Source organism: Lissotriton vulgaris, chromosome 6 (genome assembly GCF_964263255.1).
Source record: "Lissotriton vulgaris chromosome 6, aLisVul1.2, whole genome shotgun sequence".
NCBI classification, from domain to species: domain Eukaryota; kingdom Metazoa; phylum Chordata; class Amphibia; order Caudata; family Salamandridae; genus Lissotriton; species Lissotriton vulgaris.
Genome location: NC_141694.1, coordinates 832,606,316 through 832,622,028, shown reverse-complemented (window position 1 = coordinate 832,622,028; position 15,713 = coordinate 832,606,316). Strand labels below are relative to the sequence as shown.

Below are 15,713 nucleotides of genomic sequence, written 5' to 3'. Positions count from 1 at the left end.
CTCTGGTGACTTCCTACAGTTGTCTATATTCTGTTACAATGGACATGGTCTCACCTGGGAAAGCGGGGGCTAATTCCAACAAGGGCACATTGGACAACTATTTTAAGAAATCCATCTCTGAGATTGAAAGAGAAGAAGCCCTGGAAGAGAAAAGGATGGAGCGTCGTCGCTCCATTGAGGGTCACAAGGCCAGATCCACCCTGGGTACATCCCTGCCGAATCGATCACCTAGTGTGGAACTGATCACTGAGGACCCCTTTTCATCCCAGGGCGTCCCTGAACTCTTAAGAGATATATCTCTTGCACCTCCTTCTCTTGTGGATCACTTCAGTCCATCTCCTCTAGCCCCCTCACCTCTCAGCAACTCTGATGCAGCCCCGAATCCTCTGCCAGTTTCCAATCATCTCGGAAAAACGATCCCCAAAATTCAGCAGAGGAAGGTTGTGGCTCAGATAAATCACGGTCCTCCGCCCAAAAAGAGAATGAGGAAGGGGGCCTCCATACATAAAGGCAAAATTAGTCATACTGATTTTGGTAAGGGCAAGGGGGGGGGACAGTCACAGCTGCTACTTCTGCTTCTAAATTACCTGAAGGCACTCGAACCGATACTCCACCTGTGACTATACAAGGCACCCCATCTCCCTTAGTAGTAACTACCCCCCCAAACTCTAACTCTGAGGAGATCCTCCCGTTGGCCCCCACCCTGGAGTTTCTTGGGCAAATGCTCAGGACGCTCACTTCTCCAATTATGGAAAGTTTACGGGTCATTGAAGAGCGGCTAGGGAATCTGGAGCAGACCATTCACAATAAACTTAACACCCAGATGGTTGCTCCGGCCTCCACTGCAGTGACCGCTTCAGTTAGCTCATCAAATAGTTTAAGACCCTCTGTACCTAAGAAGCCCCCCCCAACTTCCTCTAACCTAGCTAAGGCGGCTCATACAACCTCTACCATAGCCGCAACAGCTTCTCTCCCCGTGGCCAATCACTCTACCAAAAAAGTGGCCAACAATCCCCCGGGAATTCCAACTTCCAAAAATGATTCTAGACCTGACATACACCTGACTGGTGCCATTCCCAAGGGTGGAAATAATAGGTTACCTAGACCAATCCAGACGGATGATGAGAGGGAACCCCCCAGTATAGTCCAAAAACGTAGGATCCCTCAGGTTGAATTGCCTCCGGAATCACTACCCTACGTAGTGGTGCTTACGGGTGTTCCCACCCTTGAGCCTGATAAGCGAGAAGGCCCACAACAACTTAAAAATAAGACCATGTACTGGCTGTCTAAGAACAGACCACTTCCTGGGAATGTAAACGGGGACATAGTGCATGTGCGCCGACTCCCCTGGTTGGGGGGGCGGGTGAAAGACATAGATGGCGACCTGATTGTGATCAACTTCAGGGACCCGGAAGCTGTAAGGCACATTCTGAGTTGGATGCCAGGGAATCACGGCAAATCCATCATGCCGTGTGATCTCACCTATTTTTACCCTAGAGCCCTAGTTGCCCCCCTGTCATGTCCATGGCCTTCTATGCCCTCGACTGGCCTCAATGGCTCCAATCAAAACAATCACTATCTTCCCGTGCACCCTGACCCCTTGATCCAAAAGAATGCTCATAGGTGGGGATCTGTCCCTCAGAGGGGCTATGGTTCCAACTATAGGAGTTTGGACCACTTGTCCCAAATGGGGGGGATGGACCATTTGCTTCCCTTCACACCATTGGAAGTTAGCAACAGATTTGAAGCATTCTCTGGCCTTGACTGTTGTGATTGACTCGAGGGGTGCTCCCCTGGTCACTCTACTGCTGTGGGGGCCTTTAGTGAACATCATGGTAATTTTGCTGCTCAAGCTTGCAACCTCCCCCGGCAACTGCATGGAGAAGACCATGGCATAACCTCTACCCATCCTGCGGGAAGCAAACAAAGCCTATCTCCCCCTACACGGCTCTCCAAACTCCATGTATGCAGTGGTGGAGCTATTTCCGTGGGCCAAGGCCCTACACTCCACACTAAGTCTAGAGCCCTGAGGGTACTTTCATGGAATGTCGCAGGGATTTCCAACAAAATGCAGACTGAAGAATGGGATTCCCTGATAAATAATAACGAGATATGCCTCTTTCAAGAGACATGGGCGAGGGAACCGGTCCACAAGACTGGTTATGCTGTATTCGAAATCCCTGCTACTTGGAATGGAAGGGGGAGGCCCTCGGGTGGTCTGGCGGTGTGGATAGCATCTCACACTGGGTGTGTAGCGGAAAGTATAGAGACGCTTTCCCGTGACATCCAGTGTGTTTTGCTAACCTGGACAGGTGCCCCGAGGTTGGCAATAATAAATGTTTATTCCCGACCAGTAGGACCTACGGCAGAGTCCACTACACTAGAAGACCTTGCATCTTTTTTGAGTCAGTTGTCGACTGATTTTAAGGTGGTTTTGGGTGGCGATCTTAACTGTCATTTTGAACCCTTAGAGGGCCTGAGGGAAGGGGCCCTCATGGCAGAAGACGATCACTGGGGTATACCACCGTGCCAATCCCCCCATCCCAGAGCCTGGTCGCCACTCGCGGTTCAAATTATGGCGCTGACTCTCAACTACGCGTTGAGAGCATGCAATGGTCGCACACCCTCAGACACCCCTTCAAAATGCACATTTAATAGACCAAACCAGGAGTCAAGATTAGACTACATCTTTGTTGATACCAGTCTGTGGCCAAAGGTTGAGGACTTTATTATAATCCCCCGCACTGACAGTGACCATAACGCCCTCTCTCTTACCCTGCACTATCTTCCCGAGCCCACCGGACTCTCCGCTCCGGGGGAAGGAGATGAACGGGGTAACCTTGTATTAGCTTCCAACAGGCGTAGGGTGAGATGGCAGAAATTCTCCAAGTCGGAAGAGAATATTGGGAAAATATACAGCCTTGTTCTCCCAAGTTTTGAGGCCTTGGAAGAAGTAATTAGTCGCCCCAGTGCTCAGGACTTATTTAAAACCCTACCCTCCATACACGAGGACCTAGTGGGAATTCTGGGAGAGGTTCTCTATCCAGAGGTACCCAAACCCAAACATAAAACCAGAACTTCCACATGGTACAACTCAGACTGCAGAAAGGCTAAATCTGATCTTATTGCTGCGGTCAAAGAGGGTGCCCCCCGTAATAGCGTGTCTGCCTTGCGACAATTCTACAAGGACACTATGGCCCGTGCGAGGTCAGACTGGGACTGGGATAGATGGCACGATCTCTCAGCAGCATTAATAGCTAAGGACACTAGAAGATTTTGGTCCATAGTCTCCACAGGCTCAGGGGAGCCCAAAGCTGCGGTCGAACCCAATATAGCTGCACATATATGGGAAGACCACTTTGGGAAACTTTATGCAGATGATTCAGAAAATACTGACGCCACCATTGCAACACTCCTCTCCCTCCCTGGAGAGACTCTGGAGTTTACGCTAGGGGAAGTGGCCAGGGCAATAGATGGTTTAGCAATGGGTAAGGCCCCTGGCCTTAACAAACTACCTGGTGACCTTTTTAGGTCCCATCCAGATATTTGGGCACCTTATCTTCTCATCCTTTTCAACTCATTGGCGTGTGGAATGGCGGTCCCCTGCACTTGGCTGGGGGCAGAGATAGTCCCTATCTTCAAGAAGGGCTGTCCTCTGCTCCCATCCAACTACAGGCCGATCAGCCTGATAGATGTCCCTCAGAAGATTTACTCGCGACTTTTATTGGACCAACTCATGGATTGGATGGAGGAAAATGAAATCTTAAGTCCCCTCCAGGCTGGCTTCAGGAAAAATACGTCCACCATGGACCAAATCTTCCGCCTCGTTCTCCTTTATTGGAAAACAGTGACCATCGAGGGCGGGAGACTATACATGGTGTTCGTAGACCTGAGGTCAGCCTTTGACCTTGTACCACGGAAAAAACTTTGGGAGGTCCTGAGGGAGATGGGAGTCCCCATTAATCTACTCCAGGCAATCATTAGACTCCATCAGGGAAATTTCGCCCAGGTACGTTGTGGGCGGGGTGGTGTTCTGTCTCAAAGGTTCCCTGTCTCCCGGGGGGTCAGGCAGGGGTGTGTGCTTGCCCCAACCCTCTTTTGCCTTTATATGAACAGTGTCATCTCGCATCTAGCCAATGTTGGAGACAACGACGCCCCGGTCTTGGCAGGCAGGAGGGTACCGGCAATTATGTTTGCGGACGATACCCTCCTGCTTTCCAAATCGCCTATGGGTATTCAGAGAACCTTGGATGGCTTTGATCTCTTCTGCAGGCAGTTTGGCCTCGAGATCAACGCCGGGAAGACTAAGTATATGATCTTTAACCCCTCCTCCACAACTAGACCCAACCCTTCCCTTAACTCCACGGTTCTAGAGAGGGTAAAAACATTCCAATACCTGGGCGTAACCCTCCAAGAGAACTTATCCTGGTGTCCACAGATTGCAAGTTCGCGAATTAGGTTATCTCAACTGTCTGGGGCTATCCTGAAGATTAACAACACTTCAACATATAAACCTATAGCCCCTGCAGTTGAGATGTATAAAACCCAAGCAAAACCTGCTGCATTATATGGCAGCGAACTTTGGGGACACCAAGCTGCAAATGAGTTGGTACGTGTTGAGAACAATTTTATGAGGCGCCTCTTGGCCCTCCCTGTTGCAACTCCCTTGCTTCCCCTACGTCTCGACTTGGGCTTATCATCTATCAGGGAGGATGCCGAACTCAACCCCATAAGATTCTGGCATAGACTTTGGTCAACTAAGGAGCTTAACCACTACAGGAGTGATCTTGTGCATGTTATGAATCTAAACGTCAATGACAAGATCCCTTGGCTGACTTTTGTGAAAAAAGAACTGTTCCGGCTAGGCTTAAACGAACTGTGGTTGGCCCCCGAAACTGGTTGTATCAAGGTCCCCCGGAAAAGTTTAGTGAAAGCCTGCAAGCAACAAAATCTCGTGACCCAACTAACTGCACCTAGCATCGGTATTTTAACCCACTGTTTTACCCAATCCAAAAATACCTATAAATTTGAATCTTTTTTGGATTTTATTTATCCGGTCGCAGCTAGGAAGCTCTTTTTACAGTGGCGGTTTGGAACCCTCCCCCTTAAATCCTTCACGAGTAAATGGACCAATGGAGGGGACAAACTATGCCCTGGCTGCAATTCCTGTGATGAGGAGGAAATCCATGTCCTGTTTTTCTGTTCCACCTATAGGTCTCCAAGGAAGTATTGGCTGGTGCCTTTATGCAGAAACATGGCAATAAGAAACTGTTCAACTTCCTACAGAATACTGAAATCTGATTCCTCCCCTCACATTGTTTTTGCTGTCGCCAAATATCTGTTCGCCATGTGGCGTATTAGGTCCAAGTTGATTAAGGTTTTACCAACATAGAATGAGAGTTCCGGCCGCTGTCTTAAACCAAATTTTAGCCCTTATGGCAAAGTCTTTTATATTATGTCATTTTAAATGCAGTTATTATAATTGTGATGCATCTCTCTTACCCATTTCTATCTCGTTTAACCCCTATCCCCAAAACTGTATTCACTTGTATAACATGTATCAAATGCAGATTTAAATGTTGTATGTCTTTTTATGCATCTTTTATGGTCTTAATGGCCGAAATAAAGATTTCTTGGATTGGATTGGATTGGATTGTACATACAACGCTGGTTTCCTATCTCCCTCTTCCATATTATATTGTCATAGGAACACCTACCTTGCCTCTGGGAATGCCTACATTGCATCTCATTGGAGATGCAAGGTGAGCTGATAGCAGACAGGCTGGTAACATGCGTTAATGCATCTTAGCTTCGGCTAGTAAACAGGGCGATATAATTATAAACACATTTTTTTTCTTTTTAAATGCCACGAAATTGCCCTTGTCAATACGCCCTCAAGTATGCTATGACAGAGTGGGAACCTCGACTCCGGCCCTGCCGTAGCAAACAGCAGTGACACAGCAGGAGCCGATCCTGGGGGGTGGTGTTCCCCAGGGCACTCGACTGCTCTAGAATGGGGGCCACGCGGCCCCCCTCCCAAAATATAAAAAGACCCGGAGGGTGGTAATCCCCGGGGCTTAGACGGACCTTTAAGCCCCCCACCCATTTTTTTAAAGCCCCGGAGAGTAGCACTCCCTGGGGCTGGAGGAGACCGTAAAGCCTCCCCAACACAAGTATTTTACTGGGACAGTAGCCTTTGAGCCCCCCCCCACCCGTTTATTTTGTAACACCGAGAGATGGCGGTCCCCGGGCTACGGACCCCTATCCACCCCCATCAAATTTAATATATTACACTCCTCAGGATTTTGGCCGCCCTCCCCCCGGTAGCTAATTTTTAAACAAGCACAGGAGCCCACTCTGTTTAAAAAAAATAAAATTAAAAAAAACTGCGCCCTGGGGGTCCTTGTATGATCCCCTAAGCATGTCTAGAGGGTAAATATATTTATACCCTGCCCCCTTTATACCTTTTAAACACTTGTTTCAATAATTTCTTGACCCTCGCTTCTACCGAGGCACAAAATGGCTGCCAACACTTCCTGGTTTCGAATGTTGACAACCACTTCACAGCCAATTGGTATTCAGCTCGTGATCGGGACAGTGCACTTAGGGTGTGCTCAGGATGCTCGGATCTACCGAGGCCATAAATATATATATATATATATACTTTCAATTGTGATTTTTTCAGGAACTACTGAACGGATTTACACCATTTAAGCAAAAGGCATGAGTCTGAACTAAGGACTACCTCTTTGCTAAATAATGGTGTAATTACGTTGAGCAGTACGGGCTGTAGCGGCGATGAACGGTTCCTACGGAAAATTGCATGGGGAAAACACGTTTTGGGACCCCCTTTTTTCTCAGCCCCCACTTCACAAGACTCTCAGGATAGGAGCAGACCGGAGCGCCCCACTAGTCTTGAAAATCTCGCGAAGATTCGTCAACCGGCGCAAAAGTTATTCCAAATAGAATGTTGCGGATTTCCTATGGAAAATAAGTCCTAACTATAACTACCTACTGGCGACCGCCAGTAGGGAATATATATATATATATCTATATATCGCAGAACTCCCCTCCAAACAAGAAAAGGCAGAGGCCAGAGGGGATTCCAACGAAAAACCGGCTTTATTAGGCAGATACAGCAATGCAATGGTTGCGTATGCATTTCGGCGTTATGCCTTCCTCAGCGCCTTGCATCGCGTGAACCGCTTACACTTGAGTAGTCCCATTACTGTGCCTTCTTTGAAATTAAAAAAGTCTGGATGCTCCTCCCCCTAGCTGAGTTGGCTCACCTGTTGGTTACCGTGGCAACATGGCAATGAACGGGCTCCAACTCCCAGGATGCAAAGAGTGAGTGCATCTGGGTCGGCAGTGTGGGGGACGTGGGATAGACTCACAGGGGCAGTGTCCAGTTGGTACAGGAGGGAAGTGAAGCTGTGCACCAGAGTCCGCCAAAGTTCACCGGCTCCTCCTTGGGTCCCCTCGGTCCGCTGCTACCTCGAGGTCCAGGTAGGCAATATAGGCAGGGACAGCCGTAGGCTACAGAGTCCTGTTGGAGGTGAATACCTCGCTCCACCCATGCTGTCCTGGAACTGGAGGTGGACACCGGATTTCTCGGTACCCCGAGCGGTAACGTCGCTGAGCCCAGCGACGGTGTGCCAGTGAAGTCTCCAGGTCGCTTTCTGCAGTGGAGCCATCTGTAATGCTCCTCTGGCCGGAGCATAAAATATCGCAGAACTCCCCTCCAAACAAGAAAAGGCAGAGGCCAGTGGGGATTCCAACGAAAGACCGGCTTTATTAGGCAGATACAGCAATGCAATGGTGGCGTATGCATTTCGGCGTTATGCCTTTCTCAGCGCCTTGCATCGCGTGAACCGCTTACACTTGAGTAGTAAAATATTAATGCATGTATAACCAAATCTAAGGACTACTCCTATATTATATATATATACATCTATATATATATATTACCTACTGGCGGTCGCCAGTAGGTATATATAGTTCGGACCTAGTTTCCATAGGAAATCCGCAACATTCTATTGGGAATAACTTTGGCGCCGGTTGATCAATCTATGTGAATTTCTCAAAGAAGATGGCGCGTTACGCTCCGCTCCTTCCCTGAAAGTTTCGGGGGGATTCATGAAGCGGGGGCCGAGAAAAAAGGGGGGTCCCAAAACGTGTTTTCCCCATGCAATTTTCCATAGGACCTTTAGACACGGCTACAGCCCGAACAGCTGAACGGAATTACAAGAAATTTGACAAAATGGTAGAGTCTGATTCGCAGATCACGCTTTTGCTTAAATGGTGTAAATCCCTCCAGTAGTTGCTGAGAAAATTCAAGTTGAAATCAATTATATATCTATAAGCGCGCACAGTGCGAGCCCCGTGCGCGCACCGTGAGAGCACCCCGCGATTTTTCAAAAAAAATATAATTTTTAGGGGCCTTGGGGGTCCTTGTGGGACCCCCTGAGCAGGCCTAGAGGGTCAGGGTGCTTCTACCCTGCCCCCTTTTTGAGTTCTACACATTTGTTTTCCTGCTTTCCTGTGCCTTAGTCTACTGAGGCACAAGATGGCTGCCAACTGTTTCTGTTTTGGAGTGTTGATAGACAGTAGCAGCCAACCAGCATGCCTTCCAGAGAAAGTTGCATGCTCATTGGCTGTCAACACTACAAACCAGGAAGTGTTGGCATCCATCTTGTGCTAGGTAGACCGAGGCACAAAAGAAGCAGAGCTCACAGCCCACACAGCTCTCACAGCCCACACAGCTCTCACAGCCCACACAGCTCTCACCGCCCACACAGCTCTCACAGCCCACACAGCTCTCACAGCCAACACAGCTCTCACAGCCCACACAGCCCTCACAGCCCACACAGCCCACACAGCCCTCACAGCCCTCACAGCCCACACAGCTCTCACAGCCAGCACAGCCCATACAGTTCTCACAGCCCACACAGCTCTCACAACCCACACAGCTCTCACAGCCCACATGGCTCACACTCTCACAGCCCAAACAGCTCTCACAGCTCTCACAGCCCACAGAGACCTCACAGCCCACACAGTCCTCACAGCCCACACAGCTCTCACATCCCACACAGCTCTCACAGCCCACACAGCTCTCACAGCCCGCCTAGGTAGACTGAGGCACAAAAGAAGCAGAGCTCACAGCCCACACAGCTCTCACAGCCCACACAGCTCTCACAGCCCACACAGATCTCACAGCCCACACAGCTCTCACAGCTCTCACAGCCCACACAGCCCTCACAGCCCACACAGCCCACACAGCCCTCACAGGCCTCACAGCACACACAGCTCTCACAGCCAACACAGTTCTCACAGCCCCACAGGTCTCACAGCCCACACAGCTCTCACAGGCCTCACAGCCCACACAGCCCTCACAGCCCACACAGCTCTCACAGCCCACACAGCTCTCACAGCCTTCACAGCCCACACAGCCCACACTCTCACAGCCCAAACAGCTCTCATAGCCCACACAGCTCTCACAGCCCAAACAGCTCTCACAGCCCACACAGCTCTCACAGCCCACACAGCTCCCACAGCCCACACAGCTCTGGCAAAGATAATACCAGCAGAGAACAAGCACTGGCAAAGACAATAACGGCAGCAAACAAACACTGGCAAAGACAATAACGGCAGAAAAAAAAAGGCAAAGACTATAGCGGCAGCAAAAAAAAAACACGGACAAAGGCAATACCAGCAGCGAACCAACACTGGCAAACATAATACAATCAGGGGGGCAGGGGCACAAAAAACGGCACAATCAGGGGACAAAAGGCCCGACAAACGGCACAATCAGTGGGCAGAAGGCAAGAAAAAATGGCACAATTAGTGGGCAGAAGGCAACAAATACGGCACAATCAGGGAGCAGAAGGCAAAAAATACAGCACAATTAGGGTGTAGAAGGCAAGAAATTTGGCACAATCAGGGTGCATGAGGCAGGAAATACGGCATAATCAGGGGGGCAGAAGCCAAGAAATACGGCACAATCAGGGGGGCAGAAGGCAAGAAATACGGCCCAATCAGAGAGCATCTTGCTCCGGTCCAAAATTCGGATCCCTAGGGCTGCTCAGGTGGTCCCACAAGGATATTAACCTATTTAAACGTTATCCGCTAATAGAATTTGCATTTTCAAAACCTTGCAAATTCACTGAAAAAACCATAGGTTTCAGGCCTTATTCAGGTAGGAATTGGCATTTAAAAAACCTTTGAAATTCACTGAAAAAACCATAGGTTTTAGGCCTTATATAGTTAGGAATTAACATAAAAAAACATTGAAATTCACTGAAAAAACCATAGGTTTTAGGCCTTATATAGTTAGGAATTAGCATTTAAAAAACCTTGAAAATTCACTGAAAAATACCATAGGTTTCAGGCCCTATATAGTTAGGAATTAACATATAAAAAACCACTGAAATTGCTCCTATATAGTTAGTTGAACTAACTATATATTTCGCGCATTCGCAATCCACTGCTGATGATGTCACATATTACATCATTCATGACATGGTCAGTGACATCACTGATGACATCACTGATGACATTTCAAATGACATCACTGATGACATCACTGATGACATCATCCAGTGTCTGTGTGTTTTTGTAAAGTTTAAATATGTTTTACATATTGAAGAATGAGTAGATGTATAAGAGTATGGATGAAGGATTTGATTGTATAAGTGAGTAAGTATGTGTTAGTATATCTGTGAAAATGTAAGCTGTTCTGTGTTTAACTGTATAGATGAAGAAATCAAAGTGTGATTGATTCTTTACAGGACTGACTAGGTGTGTGAGTAACTCCATGGATGAGTGGCAGTGTGTGAGTGTCTGCATAGGTGTATGAGTGCATATGATAGTGTTGTAATAATGAGTGACTGTATGTACGAGTGATTGTATGGCTGAATGAGTGAATGTGTGTGTAGATGTAGGAATCAGTGAGTGCGTATGTAGTAACTGGTATTCGTGTGTCAATGGTTTCAAAAAGGATACTCTGTATTTAACACTAGGTGTAACAGAGGTTATATTAGAGTGTAAGGAGGAGCATTGTACTATCACATGAAGTATATCATCAGTGGTGTGATCATTGATGTCAAATTAGATGTCATCAGTGATGTCATCAGTGATGTCATTTGAGATGTCATCAGTGATGTCACTGACCATGTCATGAATGATGTAATATGTGACATCATCAGCAGTGGATTGCGAATGCGCGAAATATATAGTTAGTTCAACTAACTATATAGGAGCAATTTCAGTGGTTTTTTATATGTTAATTCCTAACTATATAGGGCCTGAAACCTATGGTTTTTTCGGTGAATTTTCAAGGTTTTTTAAATGCTAATTCCTAACTATATAAGGCCTAAAACCTATGGTTTTTTCAGTGAATATATATATATATATATATTCACTGAAAAAACCATAGGTTTGACACCAGTTATAGTTAGCTGGAAATTTTACTGACATAAAACCAATGAAAATCCACGTTATAGTTAGTTGGACTCACTATAACTTGCGCGTGTAATGCACTGCTGATGACATTACATATTACATCACTCATGACATGGTCAGTGACATCACTTATGACACCATCCAGTGAATGTGTGTCTTTCTAAAAAATAAATATGTTTTATATATGTATATGTAAAGGTCGAGGGAAGAATAAATGTTTAAATTATTGTCTTAATGAATGTTTTTTTCAAAAAGAAATGATTGGATAACTGGCTTATTAAGTGTACCTTAGTGAATACATATATTAGCGAGTAATGTTTAAATATTTAAATATATGTATCAGTGTTTCACTTTGTGAATAACTGGCTGCATGGGTTGATGAGTGCCTACATGTGTAGGTATTTGGGTTCTTAGATGTTTTTTTAGTATCAGTATGAGTGTTTCTATGGTTTTGTGGGGGTATTACTAATCACATAGATGCATGAATGACTAACTCTCTCTTTGTATGTGTTTAGAAGACACCATATGTGCAGGACTGTATGGGTGGTTGAGTGTGTATAGTTTTATATGCAAATAAATGGATGTTCAATAGTTTATTTGCATGTGTGAGTATGTGTGTGAGTAACTTTTGGATGATTGTCGGTGTGTAACAGGATGTATAGGTGTATCACTACATATGATGAGTGAGTATATGTATGAGTGACTATATAGAACTGTTGGTGAATGAGAGAATGTGTATATAGATGGTGGAATTACTGAATTGGTTGTTGTAACTGGTATGGGTATCTCCATTTTTTTGAAAATGTTAATTTCTATTTTCCAATATGTGTTTTAAGGGTTACATTACACTTAAAGGAGGTCTGTCATCAGTGATGTCATAAGTGATGTCACTGACCATGTCATGAGTGATGTAATATGTAATGTCATCAGCAGTGCATTACACGCGCAAGTTATAGTGAGTCCAACTAACTATAACGTGGAATTTCATTGGTTTTATGTCAGTAAAATTTCCAGCTAACTATAACTGGTGTCAAACCTATGGTTTTTTCAGTGAATTTCATAGGTTTTTCAAATGCTACTTCCTAACTATAACGTGTGTAAAACCTATGGTTTTTTCAGTGAATTTCATAGTTTTTTTGAATGCTAGTTCCTAAGTATGTAATCACGTTCGTAACTAGATAGTGTCACCGCCTACACGTCCTGAGAAGCGCATGTAAAGTCATGTGACTTGAAAACAAGACTTCCAATTGGTTCTTAGTAGTTTCTGTTCTGGAATTTACACGAAGCACTGCACCCACTTTCCTCACAATCTTTTCTACTCTCAAGAGACAACAACGTCGAGCATCTTCCGGAAGACTTTGCTGAAATGGCTGCCCTACCGCATTCATCTTCCGAATCTGAAGGAAATGAGCGACCACCGTTAAGAAGAAAAAAGGAATCTTTCATTTGGCAATTTTTTACTTATCCTGAAGATCAAAAGAAAGTGAATGCGCCAAAAGTAACCTGCACGATATGCAATTCGGAGCTCTCAAGGGGAAATCCAAATAAAAAATATTCCTTTTCTATACACACCATGCAGCGGCATGTTAAACAAAGGCATCCTGAGCATTATGCAAAAGCATCGACAAGAGCCCTGGCCACGCTATTACCATCAGAGGTGGCCAGCACATCTTCTGGTGTACGACCTGTATCTCCATCGAGTGCTGAGATGGACTTGAGACCATATCTTGCGAAGGTGCATATGAAATGCAACGAGTGTGGAGAAATTCTTTTGTATGGAGAGCAGAGCCTCGTTCTTATTAAACTCAAAATTGAAAGTCACAAATGCCCCAAGAAAAGATAAATTTCTTCACTTCATTTTCAAACTATTACATACTGAAAAATGTAGTAGCAACTTTAAGAAATCGAAAGCATCATAACACTTCTTTCCCAAAAAAAAAAAAAAAAAAAAGTACTTTTCAGAACTAACTCTTTCGCCGCTTTATTTTAGTGCGAGACCGGGTGCGCGCACCCTCCTATCGCGTACAGGACCTGACACTTGCATGTGAAGTCATGTGACTTCTAAACAACACTTCTAATTGGTTCTTGGTAGTTTCTATTCTGGAATTTACACGCAGCACTCCACCCACTTCCATCACTTTCTTTTCTACTCTCAAGAGAGAACAACGTCGAACATCTTCCTGAAGACTTCGGTACAATGGCTACCGTTCCGCATTCATCTTCCGAATCTGAAGGAAATGAGCGACCACCTTTGACAAGAAAAACGGAGGCCACGCTATTACCATCAGAACTAATCAGCACATCTTCCGGTGGACGACCTGTATCTCCATCGAGTGCTGAGATGGACTTGAGACCATATCTGGCGAACGTTCACATGAAATGCACGAACTGTGGAGAACTTCTTGTATACGGAGAGCAAAGCTTTACTCTAATTAAACAAATAATTGAGAGTCATAAATGCTCCAAGAAAAGTGAAATTTCTTCACTTTATTTGGATAGTATGACATACTTAAAAATATCGTAGCAACTTTAAGAAATCAAAAGCATCAAAACACTTGTTTCCAAAAAAAAAAAAAAAAAAAGTTCTTTTCAGAACTAACTCTTTCCACCAAAACATGCTCCGAGAGCATATTATAAGATGTTTTTTCGCCGCTTTATTTTAGTGCGAGACCGGGTGCGCGCACCCTTCTATCGCGTACAGGACCTGACACTTCCATGTGAAGTCATGTGACTTCTAAACAACACTTCTAATTGGTTCTTGGTAGTTTCTATTCTGGAATTTACACGCAGCACTCCACCCACTTCCATCACTTTCTTTTCTACTCTCAAGAGACAACAACGTCGAACATCTTCCCGAAGACTTCGGTACAATGGCTACCGTTCCGCATTCATCTTCCGAATCTGATGAAAATGAGCGACCACCTTTGACAAGAAAAACGGAGGCCACGCTATTACCATCAGAAGTAATCAGCACATCTTCCGGTGGACGACCTGTATCTCCATCGAGTGCTGAAATGGACTTGAAACCATGTCTGGCAAAGGTGCACATAAAATGCAACAACTGTGGAGAACTTCTTGTATACGGAGAGCAAAGCTTTACTCTAATTAAACACAAAATTGAGAGTCATAAATGCTCCAAGAAAAGTTAAATTTCTTCACTTTATTTGGATAGTATAACATACTGAAAAATGTCGTCGCAACTTTAAGAAATCAAAAGCATCATAACACTTGTTTCCAAAAAAAAAAAAAAAAAAAAAAGTTCTTTTCAGAACTAACTCTTTGTACCAAAACAAGCTTCAAGAGCATATTAGCTGATATTTTCTCGCCGCTTTCTTATAGTGCGCGACCGGGTGCGCGCACCCACCTATCGCGTCGAGACACGCATATGCAGTCATGTGACTTTAAAACAACACTTCCAATTGGTTCTTACTAGTTTCTATTCTGCAATTTACACGGAACACTCCACCCACTTCCCTAGAAAACCAGTTTATCGAAAAACTTTTAAAGCCTCCTCTTATGAAATATTCGACATCAATCACATAGCAGAGTACTAAATAGCACTATATACACTCCGTCCCTTAATTATAAGAGACTTATTGCTATGTAAAAGCAACTTTTGTTTTCACGCGATAATGTGAAATGCTGAGCCTATTACATAATTTTATTTCACATATATGTTACTATTCTCCTTCGAGTACTAACACCGTAGAAAATACCACCAATAGCGGTGATATTTTTTACACCGAGAACGGGCGATTTCTATCGCTTACAGCCCTTACAATTATAAAGTTTTATTTCCTAAGTCTCTGATCTCCAACTGTGCAACGTAGCTCCCCTGTGTGTCGTAATAAGGTCCATAAACAAAAACTACAGGGCCAGCATTATAAACATACACAGAACCACAAAACGACAAGAGCCACCATGCTGATATATATCCTTAATATAATAAACCTCTGAGAATAAATACATATTTCCGTGGTACCCCATAACACAAATGTGGCGTCCTCTGACTCTGCTCCATTACCAAACACCGTAACTCCCCGCCCCCCTCACTTTTCACTAAACTCCGCACTCCACCCCAGCCGAACCCCGTATTACAAACCCCCAACCTACCCTCCCTGCCCAAACCCACCATGAACCTCAAACCGCCCCTAGAAAACTTATAAGACACAGGATTACTAAAACTCAAAGAATACGCAACAGGCAGATAATGTAAATAGTACATAAAGGCACATATTTTTTCCAAAATACTA

At 45.1% G+C, this 15,713-nt stretch overlaps 1 protein-coding gene across 1 annotated transcript in view; it reads left to right on the top strand.

Moving 5' to 3' along the window:
* LOC147708069 (potassium/sodium hyperpolarization-activated cyclic nucleotide-gated channel 1-like) overlaps positions 1-15,713 on the top strand; it is a 1,702,968-nt gene that overhangs the window by 1,053,266 nt on the left and 633,989 nt on the right. The gene's annotated exons all lie outside the window — the stretch shown is intronic.